The following is a 7,442-nucleotide window of genomic DNA, read 5'->3' on the forward strand; positions in this document are numbered from 1 at the left end:
CTCACGTGTCTCAAATTTGGAGATAAGGATGTAATGTTCTTCATCTTCCATGAAGAACATTTATGTATTTCTCATGAGAAGATAGAATTTTCCAAGAAAAGAAAGGGCCATCCCTGAAATATTTATAGCTTTTGCACTGAAAGACTTGGAACTCAAAACATTCATTTAAAAAAAAAAAAACAAACAACCAAAACTCAACCCACACCCTACTAACAGTATGGTCATTTGGTTGTTTCCAAGTAAGCTTTGTTACTCCATCTACTCCCACTGATGAATCAAGGTGTCCAGTAGGAGGTTTCTTGTGTTTCACATCAACTGGTGGTTAGTGTATACCCAGCAGCAATAATATGCTTTATAGCCTTCTGAAAACATGAAACAATGGCATGTGAATATGAATACATGAGGGCAATCTCATTATATAAATAGGAAACCTGTTAAACTCTCATCAAGACAAGGAATATTTTTTTCCAATATATTGTTAGCTTCCTTTGGGAAATTCTGTCTTTAATAAAAAAGCACCTTCATAGAGGCTGTAATGGGTTGCTTAAAAGCAAGCAAATGAAAAACCCACACAGAAGTCCTATGAGAAAAGCCATGAAGGGAATTTTTGCTGTCAAAGCATTAAAAACAAAAATACAAAATGTGCTATATTTAAATTAACTTTAATAAGAAGTACAAAAAGATAATGTTAAGCAATATTTTGCATGTGGTTAATAAATATTCTTCAACAGCAAGCAGTGACACATTCAAACATAAATCCAGTTATTTCTTTTACATTTTAGAAAAGTAACAATTTTCCCAGTTAAAACAAGGTCACAAATTACAAGATATTATTATCCTCTTTAATTATTTATAACTATGAAACCTACTAAATAAGTGAACTGTCACCCAGAAGATTTTGTATGATGTTGATGTTCAAAGTTAAGTATACTTACATTTATCATGCAGTTTCTTACTGTGCATATTTGATTGGTGTTTAATTTTCTTTAAAATTATTGGTTTCATTCTTCCTGTTTCCTTATTTCTTGTTAGTATACTGGAAGCATTTATTTTCCAAGTCCTATACATTTTCATGCCTAAGTGACTCACTAAAGTAGATTTGTCATACAATGCATAAATGCTTTCTGACTCCAGCCCAGCTGAGAAGTTGCTAACCATGTCTGAATCAGACTCCACTGTATTTTTACTATTTTTTTAATAAAGTATAAAAAGATTTAGTGTAATCATGTCCATTAAAATTAAAGTGCCTTCAAATGTTTCCTAATAAAGTGACTATTTGGAGGGGAGAGGGTGTAGGGGTGCTGTTTAGGAACTGATTTTTTAACAGTTTATAGATACGGTGCATATGTATTCTAATAGATGTAAAGTACTACATTGCATTCCGTGCTAATGCTAAGCTACAGTAGCCTATAAACTGATAAATTCAGCCAAAATGAACACCTAATAAAGAATATCAAAATCAGTTTATCAAAGTAATATCTTGTTTCATTCTCTATTTCCATTCATCCTCAACAGCATAGTTAGATGGATAAAGTACTGGAAAACAAACACAACACTTCAACCTGTTGAAGCTTGAGCTTGCCTCTTTTAATATCAGATGAATGAAACCACTCATTGCAATCATTAAAAACCTTGAATGCATAAAGACATATACCAGAACTCCTGACTGAGTGAAGTATTCACAACATTAGGAAAAGAATTAAAATTTAAAAGCAAAATAGAACTTTTAATAAAAATATAATCATATGTATTTATGTAGACTTCAACACTAGAGGAAGAGTATCTTGCATATTTTAAAACATCCTCCAAATTCCTTTTTGTTAGTGTTATCACCTAGTCCTAACTCATAGCTCTTTGTAAACATTCTTAAAGGGCATTAATATATATTAGAATTAGAAAAGACATCAAGTCCTGTATTTCAGTATGGTTGACTCTTCTTTTAAGGGTTTATTTTCATGGATTAAAGAACTGCCAACCTCTATCCAAAGGAGCGTCCAGGTGTACTGTTAGGTATAGTCCTCTTCTGTAAAAATTCTTACTGACTTCATTGACGTAGATGAATATCCTGAGGATTTGAATCAGTTTTATTTTAAATTCAGTGCAAATTTTGCCCTGATCTCTGTCAAAGATGAAAAGCCCTCAAAGTTAAGCATCTTCCAGTGAGAGGTAATCACAGACTCCAAAATACAAGTTAAACAATTCACCTAGAGATGTGAATCTCAAAAATTAAGTGGTTTAAAGTAGAGGAAAACAAACATTTATGTGATGAAGATCTGCCATTCATTGAAACAAAGTTTTGATCCTTTAACTTCTACTACTAAAGGCCTAAAGTGATGAAGTCCCTCACAGATTCTCAGATGGCTCTAATTTACAATTGGATTCAGGGTATAATTAAAAGTTCTGGTTGTTAGGGAGTTTGGGTTATCTGCAGAAATGAGGTGGAGAAGGTCTCCTCGGCTAAAAAGAAAAAAATATCAAGACATTAAAGGGATATAACAAAGTTATATTGCACACTGTGAGCATTCTAGAAGAAGGTACACTGTGACTGGGAGGAGGTGAAAGGAATCCTAACACTCCTTTATGAAGAACCATTCTCTTTACTCGAGGCTGAAGCATGAGCTGAATTTCATATAAATTCACATAATTACTTTAGTGTTTCAATGTCTGGAAGATAAAAACTTTATATGTGACATCAAATTATACCACACTCAGAGATTATATTTTGATGTGTTTGGACATTTGTACATTTATCTTATGTGTTTTTTAAATGAAGATATTTGACTTACTGGGTTTATTTTAAAATGTTTTCTTCCTCTACTTAAAAACTCATTGCATTGCTTTATAAATTTTAGCATTGTGTGTCTACACATAATTGGGCACAGACTGATGATAGCTTCATATCCACACCAAAATAATCTTCTGTGCATATTTGTTAGAAATGGAAATGTTCAACAGCATAGACCATCTATTTTGTGAAAGGCCAAGGCAAAATTTCTGCACTACTAAACTTTCAGAATAGGAATGAGAGGTATGGAGGATGGATGTTGACTGTCTAAGTGAAAGTCACACCTTTTAAGAAAACAAAATGTAGATTTAACAAAGTTTTGTTTAATTTCTTAAGCTTCTTTTCTCCCTCTACCCTAGATGTCCCAAATGGCAGGAGGTACACAACACTGCATGGACTGTTTTCATAAAGCAGCCAGTAGAAACCTCTCACTTTCAAAGGCACAAGTCATGTCCCTCAAGTTCAGCAGAGTTATACAAGAAGTATTTCAATTTCATATGCTCTAAGAGTTACTTTCTCACAAGCCACATATGGCAGTGAAGGCTCAGAACTGAAGCTGAAACAAAAACACCATTAATTCCTCAACGGCTTCTTCCTCAGTTACCTCACAATCCACTGACATGGTAACAAAGCTTTTTCTCCTTCCTCCTTTCCTCCCTCATACATCCCTACCCCCTTCCAGCTGCTTCTGGTTGATTTCATACAGACACTTTGTGGTCACCCCACTTTTGAAAAGTCTCACCGCCTATAACAACAGGGAAGGGAAGGTGATTCCGTAAGGCTCCTGTTTGGTGTCTAAATGCTCTCTCCTGTGACTATAGAGGCAAATTAGCTCCTTAATTTAGAATAATGTTCAGTGGTATGAGTAGTCTCCCAAACTAAAGCTTATATCTCAGAACACCTACCATAATAATTTATTTAAAAGATGCTCCACACTGCAGCAGTTACAAGTTGAATTAGCCCAGATATGGAAGGTAAAGGTAATTTCACTGGCTACAGTACAATTGAGAAGTTTGGAAGCCACTCTTTTAAAAGCAATCTGTCATGAAGTGTCCAGCAGACAACTCTGGCTGATAAACACTGCTGATCTCCACAGTTTTCATGCTGATTTGTGAATTACTGTTAAATTAACTGACCACATGCACTCAAAAGTCTGTGCCCTAGTACAACATTGAAAACCGATTTCATAAACCTCATTCGGAACTAGTGTAATTCCAATATAAGTTTACCACAGTGTAAGAAAATCTTTGTATTTATTGTATTAATTTCTTAAGTCATATAAAATATGATACCCTGACCAAAAGTAATGGGAAAAATAAATTAGAATTATATGTCAACCAAAAAATTCGCTGGTAGATTCCATGTGCAAGTCTTTGAGAGAGAAGTGACCTGCGTTTTCTCACTTATTCTCTCTCCCTACTCAAATGAAATGAAACTTCAGGGTATTTGCATTTAACTTTGTGACATCAGCTGTAAAATCACACACACAGATTCTATACTGTTAAATGAAAATAAGGCCTAACTGTGACATTCTTTGCACAGTGCTTCCATTCACTTAAATTCACATTTAAATTCACTAATCCAGTTGATAGTCTTATAGATTTGCAAGTTACATGTACTCAGTTTACCCACTGTAAATATTTCTGTAGTGAAACAATAAAGCAGACTGCTTCTTCCCACAGAAGGAGTTTGCTTTAATGTAGACCAACTGAACTAAATGTAAAAGTGAAGCTTTTCTGGAGCATATCCACTTAAAAGCCTTGCTGATGCCCACAATAACTGCATGTAAATATTTAAAATTTATTCCTTTTCACTGAGTGAATTTATATAGTTTGCCTACTTTTCTATATAAATGTGCAATAAATGTATCTTTAGCATCTGATAAACACCTGTTTTTTTGACTGACTGCCTCTAAGCATAACACAAGCAAAGAGAAAAGGGTCAGTCAGTGAAAAATTAGTTGTACGCAATAAAAGCAGCAGTAGGAGAGCTGACTAACTTTAGACATCGTCGGCTTCTTGGGCAAACTGAAGACCCACTTTTTGCATGCAGCTCTGAATTATCCAGATGTTATTTTCCAGAGAAGAAATCTTGCTGGGGAAGACTTGTACTGTCAAAAACCTTTGAGGAGTCCCGTTCTTGGATAAGGATGCAAAATCCTTCCTAATCAGGTAATTCAACATGAGTCTGAACACAACTTATATTTGGTGTGGGGAGAGTTCTGACTATACAGTGTCGTGCATGGAGAAATACACAACATCATGTCAACACTGGGAAGGCTTTGAGTACCTGGGACGTAGCCAAGGGTGAAACACAAACCTCTGTTTCTCATACCCCTGTCCAGTGAGGTTTGGAGAATTCCTAGATCTTGATGTGAACAGAAGGTATGAATTCCCAATAGGTCACAGGAGGGAGACCTCAGTCACAGAAAACATAATCGAGCAAGAGCAGTTTAGCACGGGCCTCCACTGAACTATACAGTCAGAGCCCTTTGCCAAAAACAGAGTTAAAAGTGAAGGGATTTTTCTATAGTCCTAATATTTACAATTATTTGTACATATGTACATATTTATATACTTATTCATACCTGGACAATGTGATGTTGAAGGGATAATTTATAATTTACAAATGAAACATTTTAAAAATGTATAGTTATACCATGAGAAAAACCTTTTTTTATTGCTTGCCTTCCAGCCTTATGCTTATAATCACACTATTGCACACATCTCCCTATTACATGGAAGATCTACATTTACATATAAATATATATGAAAATAAGGATATTTTTATTCTAATGTTCTGAGTAAAGTGCTCATTTTTTAGCTACTGTTGATGAGAAAGGTTTAGACTGACAGTTTACTTAGAGGGAATTCAAGGGATACACACCTTGTCCATGCTTTTCCCTTTCATTTATAACCTACGAAATGTCTTTATTTTACTGATGTCATCTCTGTCTTAACTATTAATTCTATTCATAATATGCATTTGTGACCTTGGCGTGTATACTGTCACACAAAATACAAAACAGAATCACATCGAAAGCAAAGAAAAAGCAAGAAAATAAAACAGCAAAAGAAAGCAGTGTTTCTCTTTGTTGTTTTTAGCACATTTCCATGTCTTAAGATACTCTTTTATTTGATTTTAGAAATATTTGTACAACTTTTTTTTAAACTCTGAACATATCTATGTTATGCACTATACTCAAGTACTGTACAAAACTGCAATAAATGACACTATACGACTACAAATGTCTCTACTAGAAGACATCATCATAAAGGTGTATCTTTTTTTAAAGGTCAACTAATAACTGCTAATGTATGTGTGAATCAAAATATTTTTGATTGGCCAAGTATACTAAAATCTAAATACAGTACACAATTATTTCTTATGCTATGATTTACCAGGCCTTTAGGGGCATAAAGAATCTTTGCAAAGGCTCAGATGAAAAACAATTTTACTGATAGTATTAAATGTTCTTATAAAATTGCCAGTGGCAGCTCCAATTTTGTTATATCTGTGTATATGAAATACAGTTGATACCTACTGATGATGCATGACCTTTTATTAAAAAAATAACATTCAAATCTTAGCAAAATCATTTCTAGTATACAAAGTTGTTGTAAAGTTATGTCAGCGAAATGTAAAGTTGCAATTTACAAAAGCAGCAGTAAATTTTATTATATGGACAATTTCCTGAACTTAAATTATGGTTCTCATTTCCCTTGAAAACAGTGCTTGCTTCCTGGGACAAACACAGGTAAATATATTAATGGCAGGCTTTAAGAAAATATTAGGTAAGGAAATAAAGTATATTATATTACTGATATACTTAACCCTGAAAAATTTCTGAGTGTGTTTATGAATCTGATAATATCCAATTAAGAACAAAATCAAAAAGCAAAAAAAATTCCTTGCTGAACCAGACAACCCGGCTTAGCAACATCAAATAAATAAAGCAGTGAAAAGAATAAGTCTCACTAGCAGAAGTTGGTTGATATTGGAAATTTGATTAGCACTTTTCCCTGAACTCAATTAGATGAATTTATTAACAACTTCAAAGAGGACAGAAGTAAGAAACTTGTGGCTTTTGCCATATAGTAGTCTTTCCTACCTCTTCAGTCTAACTAGTATCCAGAATATTTGTGAAGAGTAGAACTGTATGACCTCTGTACTCTGTTATGTACATGGGTACTGCTATTGTATCAAACAATTACACCTTTTTAAAAAAAATCACTTTTTTAAATGACATTTTCTTTCATTAAAGTAGAATTAGTTACTTTATAGAAAAATATTTTAACTTTAAATTAAAAAAATACTGTTCCTAAATAATTATGTAGGATCATATCTTCATTTCATCGTATGGAGAGAATATAACTCTGTATATTTGAATGCTAGTTTAACCGAAGTCCCCTGGGTTTAACTTTTAAAGAGCTGGCTGTATTTGCCATGGGTGCTATCTGTTTACAGACCCATGAATTAACACTGTGTGCCTCCTTTGGAGATACACAGACAAGACATTTATATACACACTGTACATAATGGTTCACAGATTAGCAGTTATTAGTCAGACTGTACATAGCAAACAACCTATCTGATTAGAATGATGCATTAAGTCCTCAGTGCAATTCAGCTTTTAGGTTGATGGCGCAAAGCCAAG

The sequence above is a fragment of the Corapipo altera genome, unplaced genomic scaffold (genome assembly GCF_003945725.1).
Source record: "Corapipo altera isolate COAL_440 unplaced genomic scaffold, ASM394572v1 22b, whole genome shotgun sequence".
Taxonomy (NCBI): domain Eukaryota; kingdom Metazoa; phylum Chordata; class Aves; order Passeriformes; family Pipridae; genus Corapipo; species Corapipo altera.